Source organism: Arvicanthis niloticus, chromosome 10, assembly GCF_011762505.2.
Source record: "Arvicanthis niloticus isolate mArvNil1 chromosome 10, mArvNil1.pat.X, whole genome shotgun sequence".
In the NCBI taxonomy this organism is placed as follows: Eukaryota; Metazoa; Chordata; class Mammalia; order Rodentia; family Muridae; genus Arvicanthis; species Arvicanthis niloticus.
Window position 1 is genome coordinate 6,870,087 of NC_047667.1, and position 17,403 is coordinate 6,887,489.

A 17,403-nucleotide genomic window follows, 5' to 3' on the forward strand; every position below is an offset into this window, starting at 1 on the left:
AACCATCATGGTAGAAAGCATAGCAACAGGCAGGTAGGCATGGAACTAGAGCAGTAGCTGAGAGTTTATATCTGATGTACAAGCAGAATGCTGAGAGGGAGCTAACTGTGAATGGTGTGAGCTTTTCAAATATCAAAGCCCATCTTCAGTGACCCAGTTCCTCCAGTAAGTCCACTCCTCCTAATCCTTCCCAAATAATTCCACAAAGCATTGGTAATTTAGAGCTTATGAAGGCTGTTCTAATTCTGTCCACTACAGTCATGTTATTACATGCTATCACATATCACATCCACAGTTGACCTGGGAAGAGAAAACAGGAAGTTGACAGGATGAAAGCATAATATAAAATGAAAACACAACATATGCTATAGTAAAAATTTATACTCAATCCAGAGTTTCTACCATACCTTTTATCATTCAGTTCCCAGATAAAAGACACAAGTTTTGTATTTTTAATAAGACTTTAATACACTAGAGCTGAGCAGATATCTACCCTCTAAGGTATTATATCTACTTCCCTACCAATAACCCCAAGTTATAACTAGCTATGTTCCATCTAGGCTGTTCTTTACTCCAGTTGGCAAGCCCTTATGACCATGTTTTCATAACTGATCATGTTTTTATACCTCACTTACCCTATGGAGTCTGTGCTCTCTCCATCTCTTCTCTCTCCTCCTCTGGTCTCTCCTCAGCTCCAAGCCCAGGAGCCCAAGTCCCATCTGTCTTCTGCCCAGCTATAAGCTATAGACGCCTTTATTTAAAAATCAGGAATAACTTGAGGGGCAAGGTTACATAGCATCACTTGTGGATATGTGCATTTTCTCATCCTTGTGAGCAACCATGCCTCAACAAACAATGAAAGCAGGACTTGAGACTGTATAAGTGCAGTGTAAACTCAAACACTCCTGCTGCTGTAAGCTTTAATTCTGCTTTGATCAGGGAGAGGATAGGCACTTTAAAATTTTTTCTCTCATATATTTGTTTATTTATTCATTGTTCCATTTTAGAAGGTCATTGGTGAATGAAAACTTTATATTCTTTCTTTATGTCCTGCAAATAATTTACTGTACAGCATAAAATAAATTCAAGTACATGCTGACCTTTACCTCACATCTGTCTCTTAGGGAGTTTCAGGATGAATCCATCCAGCTTAAAATTTTATAACCAGACAGAGCTTTAAGGATGATTTAGGTCTTTCCACTTTACTTCATAACATATATTTATGTCTATAACAGAAAACACAGGAGGCTTGAGTTATATCTATTGGGTCATATCATAGCAATTTGGTAAAAAATATATATATATAAGAAGGTAGAAGAAACCATTGTTTACATTTGTTATTGGATTTCTTTCTCAGTAGAAAAGTTTCAGTCTTGGTGGATAGAAATTGTTACATACCAGAAAAAAAAAAAAAAAAACATGTCAACCACAGTAGTCATGAGGAGTGAAAAATCAGGGACTAGGAGGGTAAATCAGGTTGTAAAGTGCTTCTCATGAAATCATGAAGATATGAGTTTGATCCCCACATAATAAGCCAGATGTAGACTCTAATTACATTTCTGGGAATGTGGATATGGATAGATTTCTGGATAAGCTACTGGCAGGTCAGCTTATCCCTGTCAGCACATTCTGAGTTCAATGAGAAATTTTGTAGGTGGAATTTTCTGTTTCTGAGATTGTGGGTCTCAGGCACATGCCACATCATGCCATGATGATAAAGAAGGAAGAAGAAGAAGAGGAGGAAGAGAAAGAGGAGGAGGAGAAAGAGGAGGAGGAGAAAGAGGAGGAGGAGGAAGAGGAGGAGGAGGAAGAGGAGGAGGAGGAAGAGGAGGAGGAGGAAGAGGAGGAGGAGGAGGAGGAAGAGGAGGAGGAGGAAGAGGAGGAGGAGGAGGAGGAAGAGGAGAAGAATATAAAAGAAACCAATTTGTCTCAATTTAGTGTATAGTCCAACTTTAAATGACAAGAAACAGAAATTTGCATATATCTCTAGAGGTGGTAAAACACTGAAAAAACCCTGCAGGTCAAGACATCACTTCTTGCTGAAACCCGTAATTTTTAAGTTAAAAAGGAGAGTTATATCCTCAAAGGTAGAAAACAAATACAGATTTTATGAATGCACATCTTACCATTTAGATGTGAATGAATCTTTGAATAAACTTCTTGGTTAGAAATCTTTCTCATCTTTCTGAAATACAAACCTATTAAGTTCATCAGAAGTTCTTGTTTCTATAAATTAGAGCACCTCCTTAAGCTCCAATGATAAAAAATGGACACCACTAGACTTCCTCTCTCAGCAAAAAGGCTTTAGGTACAGAGTATGTAAAATTAACTTCCTTCCACTTTGCTAAATGCATTGGCTGTGCTAGAAGAAGACTAGAGTTGCAGAGAACTCTCTACCAACTCAGGGTCCCCAGGTCTCACAATTACTTACCCAGTGTCTCAGTGTGGCTCTGTGTGTGTGTGTGTGTGTGTGTGTGTGTGTTCTGTGTGATGGGGAGAGATGGAGACAGAGATACAAAAAGAGAAAGAGAGAAAGGTATACATGCAATGTGTATACAAATGTGCATCCATAATTGAGCACAAAAAGCATAGCAGAGAATTGTGTGGTGTGGCCATGTGTCCTACTCTATAGCCCTCTGCCAGATTACATTGAACCATGGTCATTCATTGGCCTTTCAGTTATCCTGGTGACCAGAAAGTCCCAGTAATTTTCCTGGATCTGCTCCACACATCCATGGGGTTACAGGCATTCAGACAGCAACTCCAAACTTTTTCTGAGGCAGGCCTAAAATTTCCTTATCATACTTCTAAAGAGATCTTAACACTGTAGCTAATATTTCCTCTGGCGCAACTCTGATGGAAGAAACTCAACAATGCAGTACAAGCACATGCTTGCAATTTCAGATCAGCATACTGACTTTAAGTGAGAGGTTCTAGCACACAGCGACTCTAGAATACTCAGACTTTAACATCAATGCTGCTGGGCTAATAAGAAGCTTATCAATGAGCTCTGGACTCTGTGAAACAAAATGAGATACTTCAGTTAACAAGAAAAACAAATGATAAATAATTGGGAAACATGTACAAAGATCTTGAGACTTGTTAGAAAACAACATCACAGCTTTTCTCAGTGATACAAAAATTTAGCTCACCAGCACTCCATAGGGGTGGTTTTAGTCATACATGATAATAGCACAGAATAGAAAGTTCTTCCACTTGAGAGAATTTGTACATGCTGCCTGTTGGCAGGGAAGTATATATCTTTCTCTGAGTTTCTATGATTCATGCTTTCTCTCAAATCACAGGGATCTTTTGATATTCTGTGTTTACGTATCTTTCCATACTGTTATGAATCTGTAATGGACAAGCAATTCTTATGAGGATTATGTCACAACAAAAATCAATGATTCTCTAGATTATTCTTCTGTAAGTTTTTTGCTGTACACACTAGAACTATTGAAGATGTCATGAATACCTCTCTCATTTATACATTAAAAATAAAATTTTATTAAAATTATATCCTTGCACAGGTGAGAAGGCTCAGGGTGCAAAGTGTTTGCTGTCCAAGTGTGGTGCATGGAATTTGGATTTTTCAGAACTTACTGTGTCCTGCCCGTACTGCCCAGCTTTGTGGGCCAAAATGTTGCGGCCTGCTCTGCTCTACGCTTGGTGGCCACTGTGTCTTGGCCCAAGCTGCCGCTCAGGTCCGAGGGTCAGGATCTAGCGAGAGAGAGATTGGGGATAAAGGGGAAGAGATGCAAAGAATGGAGACAAGACAGAAAGTCTGATCAAGTCTCGTTTATTGAAGGGAATTCTGAGGTATTTATACACTTTTGCCACGTGCCTTGTAGGCGCGTGGATTCCACGTGCCTTGCAGGTGTTGATATGATGTGAGCCTTACAGGCGTCTATAGCGTGGACAGCACGTGCACCGCAATGCCTTGCAGGCATGGATAGCACATGTGCCTTATAAGCATGTATGGCGTAGATAGCACGTGGACAGCATGGTGAACTGCATGCCTTGCAGGCGTGGCTACCACGTGCGCCTTGCAGCTGGGGGCAGTAAACAGCAACACAAAATATGTGGGATAGCAGAGTGTGCTTCAGCTGTTGTAGGCTATTGAAAACCAAATCTTTCGCCAGGGTATATGGTTCCAGATGGCTGCAAAGATAATCTAGCCGCTTTCTGCTAAAATCGGTTCCCAACATTACTGTAGATGCTGGCAAGCCTTAAGGATTGCAGGTTATCCCAATGCTGGGGTGGCAGAGAGAAAAGATGCCCAGAGCAGGATGGGTATCAAAACTCTGCAGAATGGTGAGTTCTGGGTAGTTAGAGACTTTGCTTTGAAGTGTACAGTGGAGAGCAATCAATAAAAATAACCCACATCAAGCCAGTACAATGAATGAACCCATACATATGCATGTTATGGATCTTTGGACATGAGAGTCTGCATTAAACATTTTTCATACTATGACAAATATTTAACAAACATACAACTCTAATGCCTCTTATGCTACATCTATAATCAGTGGTTTCATATTTATTAAACCGTGCAAAGAGCTGAGTTCAGGTGCTAACATAGAGCAAGAGGAGCAGATTCCACTCACGTAGCTGAGACTGACTCAGGTCAGACAGCTTGAACAGACACCTGGGAAAAGTAGCTGAAGCTACTTTTCCACAGAGGCATGTGTAAGGCATATGAAGCAAATACCCTTTCTCTTTCAACCCCAAACTCCATGCTTCTGAATTTTGAATATTCAAGCAGAATAATAACAGAGTAAAATAGCTTAATTAAAAATAGTTTTCAATGCGGTTGGGGAGATGTGCTTCTTTTGCAGAGGACCTGAGTTCAGTTCTCAGTACTCATTTCATACAGCCCACATGTAATTCTGGCTCCAAGGGATCTGTTACTTCTGACCTCCGTAGGCATCTGCACACATCTGTGCAAAGTGCCCTTATTTACACACACATAACTGAAAAATTGATAAAAATTAGAGATAACCTCCTCCAACACAAACCACCTTCAACACAAACATGAACACATACATAATCACTTGGAGAATCTAAAATTTGTTCTATACAATAAAATCTGACAGATTTTTACTGCTCTTAGACACTGTTTCCCTCAATTTCTGCCATTGTTTTACTATTTCAACTCACTTTGAGTCTGTAGTTTTGGAGAATAGAAGTAAATCACTTGTACAGTGTACACCATTAATTTGATTTTTAGAACTTCAACTTAAAACAGTATTTTAAAGGATGCATGAAATTTTTCAGTTTTCTGATAAAGAAAAAACAGAACACAGTTTAGTGAGTTGCTTAACTGATCATAAATAATGGTTGAATTATTTTTTATTGGATATTTTATTTATTTATATTTCAGATGCCATCCCATTTCCCCTCCCTAAAACCTCCCATGCAATCCCCCTCCTCCTTTTTTCTTTTATACTTTTTGCTTTTATATTTTCATTACACGCAAGTATTAAGGTCAGTTCTAGGTTGAGGAACTAGCAATACAATAGATGCAAATAGTCAAAGAACAAGCAAGGCAATAAACAAAATTCTGTGAACACTCCAGTGATCACTGTTTCTAAGGGCTGATGAGGATGACCAAAATATCTGAGCCAACTTTCCTGTCTTAGCCCAAAGTCATTTTCATGTCTGAAGCCTACTTCCTTGAAAGAATCTGACATTAGGCTAGAACAAAGAAGTAATTTCAGGCAGAAATCTAAATCTTAGGCTAGAAATGGTTGAATTCCATCACTATTAGTTTCATGGCTAAGTGTTTAAATTATTTGATACAGCTAAGCCTCACTTCTCTTATCACAGTCATAGAGATAATAATTCCTGCTGGGCAGGCTGTTAAGGAGATTGTAAGGATGTCTATGAATTACTTATTAGTTTGGTTTGCATGGTTAATCCTTGATATACATATGCATTATAATGGTTATATCAGAATACAACATCTCAGAACAAATTAGAAGATACAAATGAAAATTAACCTTGGAACTTCCATCAGATGCAAATAAACTTTGTGGCACATATTATACCACAAACAGAGTCCTAGAATATAATAAGTCTGTGTTCTAACCTTTTTGATCAGAAGTTCTCAACCTGTAAGTCAGTCATGACCCCTTTGAGAACCAAAAGTCCCTTTCATAGGGGCTGTGTTAGACCATTGAAAAACACAGATATTTACATAAACATTCATAACAGTAGGAAAATCAAACTTACGAAGTAGCAATGAAAGTAATTTTAAGGCTGGGGGTCAATACAACATAGGAATTGTATTAAAGGGTCACAGCATTAGGAAGGTTAAAACTACTGTCTTAGATCCACTCACCTCCAAGAGCAAAAAACATAAAGAAAAAGTAAGAATGTTCATAAAAGAAAAATTTTTTCTTGTCTTTAATGTATTGACATGAATATTATGCTTAGTGAAGCCAGAATCAGGGGAAGAGGTATGTCTGATTAAAACCTGTTGATCAAATAGTTGTTAGGTTATTGGATATCTTAGTGTTTCTCTCACTGTGGCAAAAGACCATGACCCAAAAGCAAGTTGGAAAAGGGGAGTTTATTTGTCTTATGCTGCCATATCAATGTTCATTGTTGAAAGAAGTCAAAGCAGGAACCTAAACAGAGCAGGAACCTGATGGAAGAAGCTGATACAGAAGCCATGGAGGAATGTTTACTGGTTTATTTTCATGGGCTGGTCAACCTGCTTTCTTACAGAACCCAGGGCCATCAACCAAGGAATGGCACTACAATAGGTTAAGCTCTCCCACATCAAGAACTAATTAAGAAAATGCCTTACAGCTGTATCTTATGAAGGCATTTTCTTAATTAAGGTGCTGGTCATTCAGATATCTCTAGTTTGTTTGTCAATTTGACACAAAATTAGCCAGCACCATGGCTCTCCCTGTTCTGACTCTGCAAGAAAGCTCTGAAGTTCATAATGGTTAATGGAACAATCAGTTCCCAATAAATAGTGGGGCATTTCATCATGCATAGTTGTGTCTAAGGCACTCCAGAACTGTCACATCCAAGGTGTCAGCCAACTTACAAATACCACTGGTATCTGTGAGGAATTTGTGGTACAAGCTGACTGACAGCAGGATGCCGCAGTTAGTCTTTCAGCACTCACCCTTGCAAAGGAACAGATGGGTTAGGAAATGTAGGTTTTAGTAATGTCCTTCTCCAATGCATATATGTAGTATAAAGTAGAGCAACCTCCCTCCCTAAAAAGTAAAGCAGATAAAATAAACAGGATTGATTGAGCTCTATAGGCAAAGCCCTTTTTTAGGACATAAAAATCCCTGGGTTCAATCCCAGAACCACATGAATCATTCACAGTAGTGGACACCTGTAATATAAGCACTTAGAAATGTGGTTAGAGAGATCAGAAGTCCAAGGTCATCCTCACCTACATAGTGAGTCTGTGTTCAGCCTGGCTACAAAATGAAGGCATAGCTGGCAAGCATTTCCTCTGCTTGAGGGCCTTGTGAGGAGTCAGTGCTTTTTAACTAAAGCAATTTCTAATCCTCATTACAGGGCAACACTCAGTTTCCAACTGACACCTTAATTATCAGTAAATTCCTTTCCAGGTGCCAGTTGACAGCTAATTGAGGTGACAAAAAGTAAATAGAATGTCAACTGGAACAGCTGCTTAGCTGTTCTTCAACAACAAGAACCACCATATGCAATTCTTAGATCCAAGAATGAGGATGAGGGGGGCTTGATGAGATTCTCAGCAATAGAATTTCATTCAGCCATATGAAAAATAAAATATGAGTTAGTCACAAAAGTAGATGGATCTTGAAAAAGCATTATAAGAGAGGTAACTCAGATTCAGAAAAGTCAGTGCCTAGTGTTCTCCTATATGAATTCTAGCTTTGACTGTTTACATACACATTTAACACTGGGTGTAACTGCAAGATAGATCTATAATAAACACTATTTAGTAAACTGTCAAGTGCTTCTTGAGCTTGTAACTTGACTCTGTAAGAGAGGAGGCACTCCCTTTGCTTGTATGATTTGTCATACCAAGCCCATTCCTTGTCTGTACTCCCTTTCCTGGGTCAAGTTCACACTCTGTCTCTACAATGAGAAGGAAAGACAAAAAAACAATTCTCTCAACTTCAGTGAGAAGAACTTGTAAAGAAACCATTTTCAACAAAGAATATTATTTATTTTAAGACATAAAAATGTCTTTCATGGGACAGGAAACGCATCAGGGAAAAGACTCCTATTTAGGAACTCCAACATAACTGCTTCTTCAATTATTTCTGATGTGTTTACAAAAAGATAAAGAGAGGGGAGTTATGTTCTATGGAGGTGTGGTGAGGTATGGGGGAAGAGGGTATCTCAGTGGGCCCATGCCAAGGCATCCCTTCTCCCTGGGGGACCAGGCACAGGACAATATAGTATAGAATAGAGTTAATTCAGAGCATGGGGAGGGGAGTCAAGAGGGTAGTAGAGGCAGAGAGAGGCAGAAAGAGTAAAGAAGTAGAGGCAGGCCATGAGCAGGTGGAAGGAGAGGGGGAATGAAATGGGGAGAGAAGGGAGGGAGGGAAGCAAGGAAAGAGCAAGAAAAGAGCAAGAGAGCAAGAGAGCAAGAGAGCAAGAAAGGACAAGCAGCCCCTTTTATAGTGGGTCAGGCCTACCTGGCTATTGCCAGGTAACTGTGGGGAGGAGCATACTTGAATGTTACCAGGTAACTGTGGGGGAGGGGGAGTTTAGACAGATTGCTAACAATTTCTTTCTGGATATTCTGAGTACCTTATTGTTGTTGCATTTGTGTGTGTGTGTGTGTGTGTGTGTATGTGTATGCTCTTCCTTCTGCATTTCATTTGATGATGTTTCCTGTCTAGGGTGTCTATTTATTTGTTCTGTGGTGTTTGTTCTTTTAATTTTGCTTCCTATATGCTTAATAAACTCACTCATTCAAAGCCCAAAGTGCTACTATCATAAACCATTCTCCCGACTTTTTAGAGAAATGTCAGTCATGTAACCAAAAATGGGAAGGGGATGAGGAGGTTGAATGTGTTGATGAAGAGTAGAGCACAGAACCAGATGTGATGCTGCTGTGAGTGGAAAGGATGGGGGACAAAAGTGGGGGGGGAGGAGGTCCAACACATTACACAAGAAAACATGTATGAAATTCTAGTAATTTACATTCCAATAAGTTAAATTTAAAAAGAGAAAATGTTCCATTGATTATTATATTTCATGCCACTGGTGTCGACACTGTGCCTGGAATGTAACCATTCTTAAGGATATCCTAACAGTTTCCTTCACTGGTCATTCATGACAATTTAGTGGACACCTCATTGCCACTAAAACTTGTGCAAAGATTAAAGATTAGCCTTACAAATGTTTTGAGGCTTTGAGATTGCACAATGGTAGAGTTCTTTCCTATCATCTATAAGGTTCTGATTTTAATCCCCAGAACCACAAAATATAAAGCTAAGTATTAGAAGATGGAGCTTATCTAATAGGTAAGGGCAATTGCTGTACAAGCCTGATCACCTACATTCAGTTCCCAAACTGACATGATAGAAAGAATCAAGTTCTACAAGCTGTCTTCTTACCTATATACATGTGCCATGGTGGGCACACTCACAAATTCAAATATAAACACCTGCAGGTATACGTAGCCCAAATAAACAAGTAGATTTAATAGAATAATTTTTTAAAAGAATGTCTGTGCTACTTCCCTAATTTTTTGCTTCACTCACAATTAACCTTTGTCCTAATGAGGAACAATGCTGTAACAGATTTGGCTGCAACGAATGCTTCTATGAACAAGGCTGCAGCACTCAGCCTCTCTTATCTTGCACAGCAGCACAAAGCAGAAATCATGACTAGGTTGTTTTTCAGCCCATTCAGTGGAATGAAACTTATCATAAATCACATATGAGCATTTAAGATTACTAAAATCATAATCACTGCTCTTCTGCTACCAGCTTCCCATAGGAATAGGATACGGTGACCCTCAGGGAAGCACAAAGACAGCACAACACAAGGCTTAAAACCAGTCTGATTTATGTGAAGTTATTACTGCTCATTTCATCTGCTCCTGGCGTACTGTCCATTGTGTATCTCCTTCACTTTTGGTGACCCAGAGTTTAAATTAATTCCCCATACATATGACCTGTGATTTAATACTGAACACCTATGAATAAATCACATTAGAAAGCACAGTTAACTATCATTTTGAAGGTACTAAATTCAACTAGTTTTAGATGACCTCTGAGCAAACATGAATATAACTCGACTTTAAATGGGCCTCAGTGGTAACTGCATACATCCAAATTTTGAAGTTTATTTTTTTTATTCAAGTGATTATATGAAATAATCTCACTGTTATATGAAGAAATCAGGGATCTGAATGATTTTGTAATATTAGGGAATGTTTTGACAATGTGCAAGTAACAGTGAGAAGATCTTGATTTGATTTCTAATATTATTTTCTATGGTTACAGTAAAGCAATAATGATTGGTTGCCCTGATCACATCGACATGTCTACATATCTTGTGTTCACTTTAGCCTCAAAACAGAGCTCCTGGGTTAAAGTGGATATCACTCAGTCAATAACGAGCTTGCAACATAAAGTTGAATACCCAGAACTCATAAAAGAGTTAGGTGTAATGGAAATTTTTTTGAGAAATCAGTTAGCTCCAAGTGAAAGTGGGTAGCAATAAAGGAAGATGTCCAATGTGATCCTCTGATTCACATATATCTGCAGACACATATAAACACACACCTGCACACACAGATACACAAACATACATCCCTACAGACACATACACACATACAACATACAGCCCTGCACACACACACACACACACACACACACACATACAGAGAGGGGGGAGGGATGGAGGGAGGGTGGGAGAGTGTGTGTGTGTGTGTGTGTGTGAGAGAGAGAGAGAGAGAGAGAGAGAGAGAGAGAGAGAGAGAGAGAGAGAGAGATGCTCTGTGTTTAACATCAACATCCACTTACAGAATATAACTGAAAATGATCTGGAAAGATCTCTTGGAGATTTTTACTGACAGATACTGTGAGTTATTAGAAGTCAAAGGTACAACATCAGGTTTAGTCAACCAAACTTCAAGTAATGCAAGTTTAAAAATAGAAATAACAGAATAATGGATGTTGCAATACAATAGAGACAGTGCAAAACAAGTGTTAGCTTTGTTCTCATGTTGTAAGATTTGTTGATTTGTTCATTCTTTTACTGATGGACAAGTTAAATATTATGGGTTTATCTAGTTGTATATGTTTAAGAGAAAGAGACACTTTAAAATGTGTTACAGCATGCTCAGGATTGCATTGAATTAAATCATCAAGCAGGTGTTTCTAGCACAGCAAATTAATTGATTGTTCACCCCTTTCACTGTGATTTTATTTCCTTCTTAAGGATTGCAGTAAATCCTTACAGAACTTAAGTCACTTCCTTACCATCGAACCTCTCTCAATCTGAACACAGTTATTTGAACCAATGTTAATTTAACTTCAACTTTGTATTCATGTCCCTGCCCTATCTATTGTTCCTTAGTTTTACAGCCAATGATTGTATCATTGCAAACTTCTCATTACTGCTTTATTCAGCTTTATTTTGAATTTAGGAGGTACACAGACATGTTTCTATAGATTTCTGTACCACATTCTCTGTTTTATCATGAGTTTACTTTAGAATTGTGCTGTTTATTTCTTCATTGGGATCCAAACAAATGTAGTCGGTTCTGTCTTCCTATATCCCATGTTCCCCAGACCCCACCCTAACCTTTTTTTTCTCTTTCCCTAATTCCCAGTTGTGACTTTAAAAAAATTAATTATTTGCAGATCCAATTTTATCTTCTTTGAATCAAAGATAATTTTTGCCATTTTCCACCTTTCTTTATTTGAGTATATACTCAAAGTTACATGAACACACATATGCCATATATATGAACAAGCATATTTATACGTACCTTTGCATGTGCATGTATATATGTGTATTTAATTGTAACCCATACATATATTTAGTCCTTTCCATTTTTCCATATATTTTCCATTTTGTTTTGTGTTTGTTTGTTTTGTTTGTTTGTTAACTATTTGAAGTTAATTGACAAGTCTTTAAGATTATATACTCCATCGGTTGCTAAACTTATGAATGAGTATCTCTAAAGAATTTTTGTTTATAAAATTGGATTTGTACTTTCCAAATTTAGAATTTCTCTTTTGTTTTCTTTATAATATATGAACTGTCATCCACACAAATCCTTTTATTCTTTAGCCATAGCTAATTCTAATGTTTGAACATGTGAAGTTAACTGAGTTATTATATAATTAGTTCATAATCTATACTTTCTTATGAGTAATTTCTATTCAAAACTCTACACATCTACAAATTTTTCTTCTACCACATGATCAGCAATTTCTCATGGTTTCCTTTAGTTTTCATGCCTTATATGTCTTGGACAAGACTCCCTTTCCCAATATATCATTGGTTCTCAACCTGTGGATTACAACCCATTTGGAAGTTGAATGATTGTTTCACAGGGGTCAGCTAAGACTACTGAAAAGCAAAGATGTTTATATAATCATTCATGACAGTAGAAAATTAGAGTTATGAAATAGTAACAAATAAAGTTATATGGCCAGTCATCACCACAACATGAGAAACTCTGTTAAAAGGTTATAGCATTAGGAATGTTAATAACCAATGCCATAGATGGTAGCTGCTGTTTGTTCCATGACTAATCAGGATGATTGCACAGTTTTCATGTCCATCCACTATATACCTGGGATTTTTTTTCAATTAGCTTAATAGTTGACTGACCATAGAATGGTGCACACACACACACACACACACATGCACATGTGCTTGTGCTACTAATAGGGTACATGCCCCTGGCATGTGTGTAGAGTGGTCAGGAGAAACAATGCTTGTCTTTCTCAGTCACTTTCTCCAACTCTTTTGAGGCTGGATCTCTTGCTGTAGCTAGAGCTTTCCTGTTGGCCTAGACTGGCTTGTCAGTGAGCCCCAGGTTTTCTCCTCTTTTTGTGCCTAACACTGGAGTTATATATAATAGTGTATGACCATACTCAGCTTTTTAAATTATTATTTATTTTGCCTTCTTGAAGATCAAACTTAGGTCCTCACACTAACTGAGCAACACTTTCATAACTAACCTGTCTCTCCAGTTTGATGGAAAATCTTAAATGCACAGAGTAGGTTTTCCTGGCCCTGCAAGGAGCTTTGCAGCTATGTTAATGCATTTCATCCACTGTGCTCTTGGTAGACTTGCACTCTGCCTTCTCTTTCTCTTCTTTCTTCCCATATGTTCAATGTTATCGCATGGTAATTCTTTCCTTTCTCCCTGATTTTCTTGTGTATGTACACAAACCTAAATTTGTGTACCTACTTGGAGATTAGAAAAACTATATTAGAGATGTCAAAAAGTACTTGTCAGTAAGTTTTTGTGTTTTAATATCGTACATGAAAAACATGGTGGATAATAGTTGAAAAAAGTAAACTGACCAAAGCCTACCTTGTACTTCACAAAAGGTATGATCAGGGTTTAAGCAGAATTGTTTATTTATACTTCATCTCGCATAAATTGGGCAAAATAATAAGGTAAAAGGGTAATTTGATGGTGCTTTACTGAGGCAATTTGATAGCCTAAAGGTTAATATTGCAATTCAGGCATGAAGGAAACTGTCAGCCATTTAGCACTCTTAGTGGGAACTCTGAAAGAAAGCCAACATAGAAGGCAGATACAGATGGATGATGTTGCTTGAACTAGTTTGAGCATTTGGGCTTGCAGCTGAGAGTATAATGTCATCAGTCATGCTGGCTTTACTCAGGGTTCAAGATACTCTGTCAACAGCCCCTCAGATTCACTCTTCACTGCATCTGAATGAGATTTTTCCTTCTCATGTTCCACCAATTCAAACACATTAATTTACCTAATCTTCTCAGGCAAAGCGCCAACTTAAAAAGAAAAAAAAATGGTTTCTCCTTTTACTGAACATATATAGTATTTGCTATGAAATTAACCATGTGCCTGGTATTTTACTTTGAGAAAATCATATTGTCTGTCTTTTTCTCTATCCGTCACCCAAGAAATGATGGAAAGAAATATCTATACTTAAATAAATAATGCTAAAAAAATGCTATCAAATCGTATTTTAAAAAATAAAAATGTAGGTTATTTGGTTGGTAGAAAACATTAACAAAAATATTACTATAGAGTTAGAAAATAAAGAGAGAGGAAAAAAGCAAAGAGGGCAATCAATTTTAGGTGAGTTGTATCTTGATTTCTTGGAGAGGGCAAGTAAAAGTCGGAAGTCCAGTTTATTTATAAAACTTTAAGATTGGCACACCATCATACAGAAAATCATACATCAGAAATCCCAACATGTATTTATTTTGTATACATGTGTTTGAGTGCTTGTGTGTATGTACATGAAAACATATATGAACTATATATTTCATATATAAATACATGTAAGTTTATATAGTTATATATCATATATATGAAATATATAATACATAAAAATATGTGACACATATATGTATATAATTTATACAATATTGTTTCAGCATTTTTTCTCTACTAACTTCTCCTAAATCTACCCCACCTCCCTACCTACTTTACTTTATGTTCTATCTGTCTCTCTTTCATAAAAAAACAAAAACAAAACCCCACAAAAACAAAAATTAAAACAAGCAAGCAAAAATGCCAGTAGAATAAACAAAAAGAATGCAAAACATCCAGCAAAACACGATGTTTACTTTGTGATGGCTAACTATTCTGCATGCAGCCTGCCTGGCATGTGGTTGGTACATCCAGTGACACGCCGTTGGAGAACTTAAAAGTTTCCTGTCCTCAAATGCACCAATTACAAATGGCTTCTTGGCTAGAGGTGGGATTTTGTATCTACATTCTCTTTTTATTGCTGGATTTAGTTTGGTTCAAACCTGCGTAAACCCTGTGCCTGCTGCCACAGTTTATATGAATTCATATGTGTATTGTTCCTGTTGTGTCTGGAAGATGATATTTTACTCAAATCATCTATCACCTCTGGGTCTTACAATCTTTCCAGCTCCTCTTCTCAATACATACTTGAGCATAGAGTAGAAGCTTTAAAAAGATATTCCATTTATGTCTGAGTATTCCAAAGTTTTTCATTGTCTATACATTATCTAGCTATGGGTGTGTATGTTCCCATCTACTGTAAGTCAGAGTCTCTCCGATGAGGGTTGATCTATGTGTTTAGCAATATATTATTAGGTGGAATTTTATTGCTATGTTCCTTTAGAAAAACAATATTAGATTTTTTTCCTCAGGTCTATAGCCTATCTTGTAACATGTTCTTTGCTTTTTTAGTAGTAAAAGTTATGGCTTCCATCTCATAGAGTGGTACATAAATATAGTTTAGCAATTGATTGTTACTTCTATAACATTTTGCCACTATTTAACCAATATGTTTGTTGTTGGGAGGTTGTTGTTGTAAGTCTCAGGGTTTAGAGGTAGGTCATACTGGCGTTTGCCTTTCCCTTCTGTTAGTGTACAAAGTACCTTACAGATATGGTAAAATATTTGATGTCTAGATTAGAGAAGAACACACATTTGTCCACTATTATTCAAATTATGCATCTGTGATATGTGTGTATGTATGTGTTTGTGAGTAAATGGGATTTTAAAGGGTGTTATCGCCCTGCACAAACTCAAGTTCACATGGATCAAGGACATCAACATAAAACATAGATATCCTATATCTAGTAGAAAAGAAAGAGAGGAATAGTCTTGAATGCATTGGTACAGAAAACAACTTCATTAACAGAACACCAACATATGTTCATATATATACGTATACACGCACACACACACACACACACACACACACACATATATATATATATATGAATAGAACATTATTTATATAAGTATTAATGACTAAGAACTGGTTGAACATGCTTTTCCCATAGGATTCATAGACTTCAAAAAAGAATACAAGCTTGCTCAAATATGCAAATATGTTCACGCAAAATTAAGAGTGATAAATTATATCTCCCTTATATAAGAACAAAAGAAATCATGAACAATGTGGTTAAGAAACAAAGCCTGAGCAATTCCCAAATTTATATGGAAAAAATAAAAAACTCTGGATAGTGAAAATAATTCTGAACAATAAAAGGAGTTCTTGAGGTCTCATCATGCCAGATTTCAAACTGTACTACAGAGAAGTCATAATAAAAACCACATGTATTGGCATAAAAACAGACAGGTTGATCAATGACAGAATCAAAGACCCAGAAATAAACCCACACACCAACAGACACTTAATTTTGAAAAAAAAAAAAAGATAAAAGCATGCAATGGAAAAATAAAAGCATCTTCAACAACTGGTGCTGCTCTCTTAATCTGAATGTAGAAGAATGCAAATTGATCCAAATTTATCACCCTACACAAACTCAAGTTTACATGGATCAAGGATCTCAACATAAAACAGAGATATTCTATATCTAGTAGAAGAGAAAGAGAGAAATAGCCTTGAATGCATTGGTACAGGAGATAATTTCTTTGACAGAACACCAACAGCACAGGCATTAAGATCAATAACAAATAAATGGGATCCCATGAAACTAAAAATCTCCTCTAAAGAAATAAAAACTGTCTATAGGACAAAACAGCAGCCTACAGATTGGGAAAAGATCTTCACTAACTCTATGCCTGATAGATATCAAATATCCAAAATATATAGAAACATAAGAAGTCAGACTCCAACAAACCAAATAACCCAATTAAAAATGGAGTACAAGCTAAACAGAATCCTTTTTTCCCATTTTTTATTAGATATTTTATTTACACTTCAGATGCCATCCCCTTTCCCCATTTCCCCCCTTAGAAAATCCCTATCCAATGCCCCCTTTTCCTTTTTGCATTTATACATTTTAAAAAAAATATATTAATCATAGGCTTAATAAGTTTGGTATTGCTCAATCAGAGGTGTAACCCACTACCCAACCAATCCTTAAAGGAGGAATCTTGACTGGCTGAGAAACACTTTAAGAAACATTCAATGTCCTTAGTCATCAAAGAAATGCTAATCAAAATGACTTTGAGATTCCATCTTAGACATGTCATAATAGCTAAGATCAAAAACTCAGTGACAATATATGCTGGCAAGGATATGGAGCAAGGGGAACATTCCTCCATTGCTAGTGGGAACACAAACTTATACAACCACTTTTCAACTCAATCTGGTAGTTTTAGAAAATTAGAAATAATTCTACCTCAAGACAGAACTGTACCACTCCTGGGCTGTACCACTCCAAAGGATTCGCTATCATAGCATAAGAACTCTCTTTCAACTAGGTTAATTGCAGATGGATTCATAATAGCCA